This window comes from Quercus robur, chromosome 8, assembly GCF_932294415.1.
Source record: "Quercus robur chromosome 8, dhQueRobu3.1, whole genome shotgun sequence".
Classification (NCBI taxonomy): domain Eukaryota; kingdom Viridiplantae; phylum Streptophyta; class Magnoliopsida; order Fagales; family Fagaceae; genus Quercus; species Quercus robur.
The window spans coordinates 26,162,195-26,173,718 of NC_065541.1; positions in this window are offsets into that span (position 1 = coordinate 26,162,195).

An 11,524-nucleotide genomic window follows, 5' to 3' on the forward strand; every position below is an offset into this window, starting at 1 on the left:
ATAGAAGTTGACCCATCAAAGATCAAAGCTATATTAGAGATGCCTCCACTCAAGAGTGAGAAAGAGATAAGGGGATTCTTAGGTTGATTACAGTACATTAGCCAGTTTATTGCCAAACTCACTTTCACTTATGAGCCCATCTTCAAGCTCCTAAGAAAGAATGAACCTCATGAATGGAGTGATGAATGTCAAAAAGCTTTTGAGCTCATTTAGGAACATCTCCTCCATCCACCTATCTTGATATCCCCGATGCACAGAAAGCCATTACTCTTATATCTCTCTATCATAGAAGACGTGGTTGGAAGTATGCCTGCAGAAGAAGATGATGATAAGAATGAGAAAGGCATATACTATTTGAGCAAAAGGTTCCATGATTATGAGACTAGATACACACCCATAGAAAAATCATGCTTTGTTCTCGTATAGGCCGTACAGAAATTAAGGCACATTATACTACCTTTTCAAATATGGGTAGCGTGAATGGATCCATTGAAGTACTTGTTTGAGAAGCCCACCTTGAGTGGAAGATTGTAGAGATGGTTGATCCAATTAATAGAATTTAATTTGAAGTATGTGGCAAGAAAAACTATCAAAGGGAGTGTCGTGTCCGATTTTTGTGCCAAGAACCTTGTGGGAGGAGAGGATGGTAGAGAAGATTTTTTGGATGAGAAAATTTTGGACATTGAGCTAGGGGTATGGAAGATGTATTTCGATGGAGCCATGAACCAATATGGGAATGGGATAAGATTACCCTTGATCACTCCAGAGGGATCTCACATACCTTTGGTAGTTAAGTTAAACTTCGAGGAAACCAATAACATGGCAGAATATGAGGCTTGTATTGCCAGAATGGATGCTCTTCGAGAATTGAAGGTAAAAGAGGCCGAAGTCTTTGGAAATTCAACTTTGGTTCTAGCTCAAGAACCTAGGTTATGGAAAGTGGAGGAAGAGCACTTAAGGTCTTATTAGCAGTATTTAGAAGACTTGACCAAAACCTTTGACAAGATTGAATACACGGTTATCCATAGAGCTCAGAATCAGTTTGCAGATGCCTTGGCTACTTTAGCTTCCATGGTTGAAATACTCAAAGGAGTATGGACACGACCTTTAGAGATTGAACAAAGTTATGGGTTGGTACACATATAGAGGGCGAAGCTTCACTCTTGGTTATAGTAGAGGAAGGGGTTCCTTGGTATTATGACATCATGAAATTCTTGGAATTGGGGGAATATCAGGATGGTGTTGACAAGAAAGTGTTGTTTTATTAGGATGGTGGAAATGTAATACATCTTATGCGGAGGTCAGCTTTATAGGAGATCCTATGATGGTATACATCTTTGTTGTCTAAAGAAAGAAGAAGCCGAGAAAGTCACTGAAGAAATCCATCAAGGGATTTATGGTCCTTATATGAATGGGAGAATGTTGGCCAAAAAGATCTTAAGGATAGGGTACTATTGGAACACAATGGAGACTAATTGTGTAGACTTTGTGAAGAGTTGCCACGATTGCCAAACACATGCAAATTTGAATCACGTGCCACCTAGTAAGCTATATAGCATGACCTCCCCATGGCTGTTCTCAGTTTGAGGCATATATGTGATTGGTAGAATAGCCCTTAAGGCCTTAAATGGACATGAATACATCCTAGTGGCAATTAACTACTTCACCAAGTGGGTGGAAGCGGCCTCCTACTTGGTGTTAAAAGCCAAGCATATGGCTCGATTCATAGAGGATAACATCATTTGTCGGTATGGATAACATCATTTGTTGGTATGGGGTACCCCATGAGATTATCTCTAATAATGGTTCCTACTTTAAGGGAGAGGTTAGAAAGATCATGGAACTATACAACATTGAGCATCACAAGTCTTCACCATATTAGTCGCAAACCAATGGGGCCGTAGAAGCAGCCAATAAGAACATCAAGAACATCCTAGCCAAGATGGTAGTAACATACAAGGATTGGGTTGAGAAGCTCCCATTCGCCTTATGGGGTTACAAAACTTCTATCCATGCATCGACTGGGGCAACCCCATACTTTTTGGTCTATGGTAATGAAGTGGTACTTCCCATTGAGGTGGAAATACAATCTTTGAGAGTGCTAAAGGAGGATTGGATGAAACAAAAATATGAGCGATTGGCTTTGATAGATGAAGAGATCTAGGGCATAATACGATGCACAAGGATACCAAAACAGGATTGATAGAGCATTTAACAAAAATGTAAAACCTAGAAACCTTAAAGAAGGGGACTTGGTCCTAAAAGTGCTTAGAGATGAAATTTTTGATCCAAGAGGAAAGATGAAGCCAAGATGGTCTAAGCCTTTTATTATTAAGAAGATCATGTCAGGAGGTTCCATGAGAATTACAAATTTCGATGGGGAAGAGATGCTTCACCCAATCAACATGGATAGGCTCAGAAAATACAACGTTTGAAAGAAAAAGAAAAAAGCCTGCCAGGTTGAAAACTCGAAAGGGCAGCCTAGGCAAAAATTAAGGCAAAAGAACCCTACTAGGTTGAAAACCCGAAAGCGATCTAGGCAAAAGATAGGGGCAAAGACCATGGGCATGGCGAAAATTCCTAAAAGGATGTCATGGGAAAAATTACATGGCATGGAAAAAAGAAAAGAAAAGAAAAAGAAAAAAAGAAAAAAAAATGATAATAAGTAAAGATAATAAATGGATGGCTCTCTCTTTGCTCAAATTAAAAGATAATAAATCGTTTCCATAGGGGATTTGGAGCATTCCAATCCTTTATTAAATTCATAAAATAAGACATGAGAATCATAAAGTGTAGAAAGTAAAATTTGGGGCATATCAAGGTGGTTGGTTAGTCTTTCTTTCTTTTGATTGGACTTTTGTAACATTTCTTAGCTATTTGAACCCACTTCAGATGGCCTCCAAGTCATTGATTGAAACAATTGGAGCCTCTCATATGGCCATATTTGGTAAAGGTAAGAAAAAAGGAGAGAAAGCAAGAGCAAAAGAAAAAGAGAGCAAATGAAAAAAAGTAATGAATTCAAAGATGATATAAGGAGCCTCGATGGGTTGAAAACCGAAAGGTAATCCATGCAAAAGTTAGAGGAATCCCACTAGGTCGAGGACCTAGGCAAAAGTTAGGGATATAGAGAGAGGTTCATCCACTTTGACTTGATGGTATGGGAAAGATGCAAGAAAGACCAAAAGGAGTGAGAGCCTTTTTGAACCTACGGCCAAGCTTCTTGAGCCATTGCAAGATCTCTAAAGGAGAGAGTTCTTCCTTTGGAAAGCTTTGAGAAGTGTTCTTTGAGTTTAGAATGTGTTTGGTGAAGGCGTGGTGGCCCCAATGGTTCTTTTTGACTTGAATAGAGGTAACTAGGGTTTTTGGCCCTCGGTACACACACGTAGAGTCAAGACTGTGCATGCATGGTTAAGACCTACGCATGTAGGCCTATGTTTGCGCATGTAGGAAGGAAGGCAGAGACACATCTTTTTTCTGTTTTGAGTGTGTTTTCTCCTAAATGCTTCTCTTGTGAGCCTTACAGCCTAAACAAAAAACTACCCAAGGCACAATTCAAGCTCAGAATTTCCAAATATCAAAGATCAAGAATAGCAGAATTGCACAAAGTTTCCACAAGTTTGTAAGTTAAGTACATATCCCAAATAAAAGCATAAACGTGCGCATATTTCATGTATGCATGCATGTACACTTGGTTTGTGTACGAATATTTGTTCATAAAACACATGTACACATGATTTAGCATGCACATGCACACTTGGGGTATGCATATGCATGCTCCTAGTAAACGCACGCATTCCTGGGCTTGCGGACACAGTTTTACACCCAAAATGCGTTGTTTCACTTTTCTTTCACTTATTTCTGCCTAATATGATCCTCATTCTCTTGGTTTTGTAATTTCCAGGGTTTGCAATCATATTTGAGTAGAGGTAACTCTAAATCCCTATTCGGATGGTATCAGTCCTTGGCGGCTAAGATGAGGGCCATAGTGGATACAACCGGTTTTAGGCCATTCATGCGCCTTCTTCCTAAGAGTTCGGCAAGTGGTGCGCTGGTCCAAGCTTTAACTGAGATGTGGTGGGACACTACCCACACTTTTCACATTGCTGAATGGAAGATAATTGTGACTCCCCATGACTTCCACCAAATGACCAGTTTGAGATCCCATGGACCCATCATCAACATGGACAGTGAGTTGGGTGTGGAGCTTGGTATAGACCTGCTAGGGCATGCTTATCCTAGTGAGCACGTTCGCTATTTTGCTTTGGAGTTTGACTTTAAGCATCTTTCTCAAGCGACTCTCGAGGATCGGGCTCGGATGGCTAGGGCATTCTCACTCTTTGTGTGGGGGGCTTATCTTTTTGCCAATAAGGGTCAAATAGTGTCCTTGAGGTGGTTGCCTCTCTTTTGCAACTTCGAGGACGCCTGGGAGGTGAACTGGGGGCATGCTTGCCTTGCCAAATTTTACTCGGTTATGGACACTTTAAGCCGGGAGACCTTGCACCAGCTAGTAAGGCCTTGGAAGCTCCTTGAGGTGAGAATTTTTTTTTTCCCCATATGTAGTCTTTCAAAATGTACTTTGTACTCTTACAAAATATACACATGCTATTTTCCTTGCAAACTGTATCATAGACTTTTGCAAACCATATCTGTTCTTTTTCTTGCAAATCATTCCTAACTTGAAAACTGTATTTCATACTCTTGCAAACTGTATCTGTGCTCTTTCTTGCGAATTGTTCCTAACTTGCAAATTGTATCGGTGCATTTTTTTGCAAACTGTTCCTAACATGCAAACTGTTTCTGTGCTCTTTCTCTTTTCCAGCAATGGGCCTTGTCTAATGTCCTCCTTACTCGTGGGGCTGATGTGAACTTAAGGACCCTTGTTTTGGTATAAGCCCACCTCAATAGCCTCACTTTTGGCTCTTGCCATGATCATTTATGTGTTTGGAGGCTTTCACCCTCAACAAACATTCAATGTAGATCACTTGGGTACATTGGACGAGACCTCCTCCCGTTGCTACCCCAAACTTGGAGGAGGCTGCCTCCTTGACTTATCGACTTTTTGAGGGTGCTGGAATGAGGACTTTATATCTTGCTGAGTGTACATAACACCACTAAGGCATGAGAGAATGTATAAGTGGTTGAATCTAGAGCTTACACGTGGAGTGGCTATGAGCAAGGGGAGAGGAACCATTGGCTAGGGGATTTTATCCTGGTCTGTGCTAAAGGCGTGACTGCCTTAGGAAGGAAGTATGATTTGCACCTGACATGGTACTCAAGCACTTACAAAAAGGGAGATAGTGACTTTCTAAGGTCAGAGGCTATAAGGATAGCCCTTATTGGTTGAATGCATGATAGGCCACCTTAGAGACACGTGTATCAATCACAGTACTCTTGATGTCCCTCTCAATGTCCAAGACTTGTCTCCCAAAAAGTGGCAAAGTCACCTACTTATAGGTCCTAGTGCCATGTTGGCATAGTGCTTATCCTTTAATCAGCAAATAATATCACAGCTGTGAAAAGGTCCAAAATAGAAAATGATGACTTGACACCTATCCTTGTACTCTGCCATATTCCTCAGAGTATAAGAGGAACATGTAGCTGTGCCATTAGGGCAAGAGCCCAAGTAGATATTTTGAGAAGAGAGTAGAGAGTTGATAGGAAAGAAAGACAACTTGATTTTAAGAAATTAGTCTCTTTTTACAAATAATACAAGCAGAGCAAAGCAAGAATGTTTCCTTCTTGCTCGAACTGTGGTTTTTTATCCCTTCTTTAGGGTTTTCCATGTACATCTTGTGTTTCTTTAGTAATCAGTTTCTTCTTTTTGTTTAAATGTGCATCTTTTTCATGTCCTATCATCACTTTCTTTTCCTTGTTCGAGTGTCATGTCAAAGTTAGCATCTTTCCAAGCTTTGTCATGTAGATGTACTGTTAGATAACTTATTTCACTTCTCGATATAAGCTCAAATCTAACTTGCACGTACATTTTTGGTGACTCCATTGGGGATCTCTGGTTATTTTTCTTTTAAGTGTGTTTTATACCTTTGTCTGTTGTCACTTCCTCCTTGCCTCTGAGGAAGAAGATGGTTATCGGGATACTAACCGGTATGGGTGAAAACCATCGGTCAGAACCAAGTACAGATCACATATCCATGCATTCTAAGGGCACAGAATCCTCAGGTGAGGCTGGTCATCATGAGACAAGGGAGATCATGGTTGCCATTGAAGATTTTCAGTGTTCCAGTCCTTGCGTCAGGAGACAGCCATACTTCAAGCCTCTCAAGGTGGTCAAGGTCCTCAAGGATCTCCTTATCTGACTAAGGAAGATATACATGCTATTTTGTTCGAAGCCAAGAAGATGGAGAGTACTGTTTACGTTGACACTAGACCTCCTTATCCTAAAGAAATAGCTGGGAAACCTTACCTTGCTAACTACACACCTCTCATATTTCCTAAGCATGATGGTATAATAGGGAACGCTAGAGAGCACATTAGATGGTATGTAGATGCGCTGATGGCTCACTCTCATGACCATAAGTTAAGGCTTAGAGAGTTTTCTAAGTCCTTAAAAGGTAAAGCTTTTATTTGGTATACTAGTCTTGCACTAGGGTCAGTTCTAAGTTGGAACGATTTGGCAACACATTTCATGAAAAAGTTCTTTGCTTTGGAAGAAAAGCTCATGTTGTCAGATCTACAACATGAGAAGTAAAAGGTGTATGAGGGGTTGCTGGAATATATTTGTAGGTTTCGAGATCTTTCTTTGCTGTGTTATGACCCTATGGAGGAAGAAAGGTTGATGGATGTTTGTATCGCAAGTATGTTGTATGAATACCAGCCTCATCTAGAGAATCTTCAGATTACTAGTTTTACAAGGCTTGTGGAGGCTACAAGGAGAACAAGTATGTCCATGAGGAAGCCTTCAAAAGGTTCAACTTCACAAGCTGTGAGTGCTCTTAGACAACCGTGGAGAAAAGAAAACAAGAAGGTGGAAGTTGTTGTGGTAGAAGAGCCTAAGAAGGTAGTCAAAGGAAAAAAGAGGGAGACAAGTGGTATTCCCCCTCCTTTCACTGTGTCTACTAAAAAGTTGTATAGCATCCTAGAAGCTTAGGTGAAAGATGGTGTAGTGACGCTGCCTGAATGCAAGCATGAACCTACAGAAGTGGAAAAGCAAAATCCACTTTATTATAGGTACCATATGAGATGTGATCACCATACCATGGATTGCTATGCTTTAAGGAATATTTTCCATGATAGGGTAGCTAGGGGAGATTTGGTTATCAAGGCTGGGAAGAGGGCTAACCTAAGGATGCGTAGACCAGAGGTGGTAATTACTTTCTTCATAGGTCGTGAGGATCCTATGGAAGAGGAAGCGGAGAACATGGTAGTAGGAGCTCAACACCTCCACCTTTGGTAGATGAAGAGATGGTAATGAGAATTCAGTAGGAAGATAAAACACACTCCTTTCTTAAAGGAATAGGTCTTAGGCCAATGGCTAGAAGAGAGGCGGCCCAAGCTTTGACCAGGGTGATGGAAAGGAATCATGAAGTGGTCGCTATTGAAGGAAGTTTGATGCAAGTAGCATATCAGGAAGAAAATGATTCAGTCACCTTTTCTAATAAAGATCTAATCAATTGAGTTATTGATGGCGATAGGCCTTTATACTACCTTTTTGGGAGCATCTCGAATCAAAAGGGCATTAGTTGACATTAGTGCATCCATCAATATTCTACCTCTCCTAACTTCTGATGCCTTGGGAATTCCAAGGGAAAGAATTGTTACAGAGCCATTGCAAGTAGCAAGAATAGGAGCCTTACAACAGAGTACCCTTAGCCATGTGTCTTTGGATCTTAGGGTAGGACCAATTTGGGCACCCACTCTTATGCATGTTATGGAGGGGAGTACATCCTACCATATCATTTTAGGCCGTCCATGGCCAAAGGCATACAAAACAATGGCTTTCATATATCATCAATGTGTGAAGGCCATTTGGGGGAATAAGCAAGTAGTTATTGAGGCCACCAAGATGCCTTTTGACAGAGCAGAGCTTCATTTTACTGAGGTAGCTTTATATCAAGAGTATGAGCCTAAGGGTGAAAATAGAATTCTTCCTTTTAATCCTATTGCTTTGCAAGCGGAGGAAGAAGATGATGGCAAAGTGGTAGAACCATAAAGGCCTTCCAAGATAAGAAGGGTTACTGAGCTTGATGGCTGAGTGATATATGAATTCTAACGATTAACGAAAGGGGATGAGGATGATGGCAAGTCTAATTCCTTTAATCCGACAGAACAGCCAGAGGAAGTTCATGTAGTTAAGAAGTTTGTGAAAGAAGCCCCTGAATGCATGAATGATGTTGTTAAGAATGTAGAAGAAGAACTCATTGAGGTTGAGTTGAATGATGGAGAAGAAAGTGAAAAGCTAGTAAAAATCAGCAAGAGTCTATCTAAAGAAGAGAGAGGAAAGCTGGTAGCCCTATTAAGAGAATACAAGGATGTTTTTGCTTGGAGTTATCAAGAAATGCCAGGTTTAAGCCTAAACTTGGTAACGCATAAGTTAAAGGTGGATCCTGATGCTAAACCTGTGAAGCAGTGGTCAAGGAAATTTCGTTTGGATGTGGAGGAAAAGATGAAGCTTGAAGTACAAAAGCTTTTAAAGGCAGGATTCATTGAAGAGATTGGATGCCCTAGTTGGTTAGCCAACATAGTTCCTGTAAAGAAAAAAAATGGTTAGATAAGAATTTGTGTGGATTTTCAGGATCTCAATAAAGCTTGCCTAAAAAATGAATTCCCACTTCCTAATGTTGATATTTTGGTAGATGCAGTGGCTGGTCATGAACATTTCTCCTTTATGGATGGTTATAGTAAGCATAATCAGATCTTTATGGACCTAGTAGATGCCCCGAAAACTGCTTTCAGGACACCTTTCAGAAACTATTTCTATAGGGTTATGCCTTTTGGATTGAAGAATGCAAGTGCAACATACCAGAGAATTATGACTTTGATCTTTGACAATATGCTTCATAAGTAGGTGGAAGATTACATTGATGATCTTGTGGTGAAGGCAAAGAATCCTCTTGAGCATTTGGTGCATCTAAGACAAGTCTTTGAAAGATGCAGGGAGCACAACTTGAGGATGAACCCCTCCAAGTGTGCCTTTGGGGTATCTTCAGGGAAGTTCTTGGGATTTCTTATTCATCAAAGAGGGATTGATTTGGACCCCACCAAGGCTGAAGCAATAACTACCCTCAGTTCCCCTACAACTCTGAAGGAGTTGAGAAGTTTTGTGGGAAAAGTTTCTTATTTAAGAAGATTCATTCCAGGTCTAGCTGAGATCTTAAAGCCTTTTATGGAGCAGACAAAGAAAGGAGTGACTTTCATATGGTGCGATCAATGTCAAAAGGCATTCAAGAAAATTCAAATGATATTGATAGATCCTCACACCATGGTGGCCCCTATACTTGGAAAACCTTTGCTGTTGTATATAGCTAGTATGGAGCAATCCTTGGGAGCATTATTAGCTTAGGATTAGGAAGTGGTAGAGAAGCCAGTATACTATATTAGCAGACTTATGAAGGGACCAGAGTTAAGATACTCAACTATTGAGAAAGCATGTTTGTCTCTAGCCTTTGCTATGACGAAGTTCAATCATTACTTTCTAGGGCTTCATGTGCAGTTGGTGACTAAGAGCAATCCCGTGAAGTATCTCTTGACACGTCCTCAGTTATCGGGGAGAATGGTGCAATGGGCCATCCTGACATTGTGCCTTGATATTGAATGCATAAGACCAACCGCCATCAAAGGCCAGGCAATAGCTGATTTGCTGGCTAATTTCCCTGGGACAAGTGATTTTTCACCTCCCCAACATGAAATTTTGGGGATAAAGGAGCAAGAATGGTCAATGTATTTTGATGAGTCATCTACATCTCAAGAGGGAGGGATAAGAGTAGTCTTAAAGTCGCTAGGGGAGGAGTACATGTTTGCCTATAAGTTACACTTTCCTACTCTAACAATGAAGTAAAGTATGAAGCCTTGTTGGTGGGGCTGAAGGCTACCAGGAGGTTAGGCATAAAAAAGGTTAAAGGTGTTTGGTGATTTTGAGTTGGTGATAAGATAGGTTGAGGGAGTTTATGGAGCAAAGAATCCTAGCTTGGCTGCTTATAGAGCTGTAGTGCAGAGGATTATGGAACACTTTACTTTCATAGAATACAAGGTGGTAAATAGGAGTGAAAATAAGCTTGTTGACTCGCTAGCTACCCTAACCACTAAGTCTGTATTGAAGAAGGAAAAAATGACACTCCTAGTTAAGAAGCAACCTGGTTTAGCCTAGGATGAGTTATGTCTCCCTCAAGATTGGTGAGAACCCTTAATGAAAGCAATGACTCAATGGAAGTATGTTGGGTCAGAGTTACCAGCAAATATGAAAGACGTCCTCAGAATCAATGGGGATTTGTTTCTAAGGGGAGCAGGGGGTTTGCTGATGAAGTGTGTCTCGAGGTAGAAGGGACTTACCATGTTGTAAAAATTGCACTATGATATTTGTGGTGCAAATATCGATGTTAGCTTGTATAGAAGACTACAAAGGCTAGGAATATTTTGGCCAAAAATGGACAATGATGCTAAAGAAGAACAACGAAGTTCTAAAGCTTGTTATGTCATTCCTCCAGATCAAGCAGAAGTGCTTAATGGCGAACTTTTGGAAGAAGATTGGTAGGATCCATAATTAAGATACCTTTTACAAGGTGTATTACTTGCTGATCAGGTACAAAGAGAAAAGCTGAACAAATATGTGACTAGGTTTAAAGTGGTAGATGGGAAGTTATTCAAAAGAAGCTTCCAAGGGAGGTGGATGGTATGTATTCCTGCTAAAGAATTCAATGGTATTCTTTTAGACCTGCATGAGGGAGAGCTAGTAGGACACCTTGGTGGGAGAAAGCTATGGAAAATGGCTTTACACCAGGGATATTATTGGCCTACAATTCAAAGGGATGCCCAAGATTTTGCAAAGAAATGTCAAGAATGCCAAATTCGAGGAGATGAAATACACACTAGCCATCAATGTCTTCATCCAACTTGGCTCCATATCCATTCCACAATTGGGGGTAGGATTTTATAGGACTTATAAACCCCCTTCTAAAGGATGTACATGGATACTAGTAGCCACTGAGCTATTTACCAAGTGGGTAGAAGTTGTGGCTATGAAGAAGGCAATAAGAAGCTCAGTGGCTAATTTCTTAAGGGAGAATATAATATGTCATTTTAGGTACCCAACAAAATTATTTTGATAATGGCACACCATTCCTGACAAGGATGTGCGCCATTTAACAGAATGGTACTCGATTTCTCACACGACATTGACACCTTATTATCCCAAAGGAAATGGTCAAGTTGAAAGCTCTAACAAAAGATTATTGAAGAAATTGGGAAAAATGACTAAGAAGAATGGAAAGGGGTGGAAAGAGGAGTTGGCTACAGCTTTGTAGGATCATAGAATTGCCAAATCACAAGCTACAGAAGCTGCCTTTTCTCTACT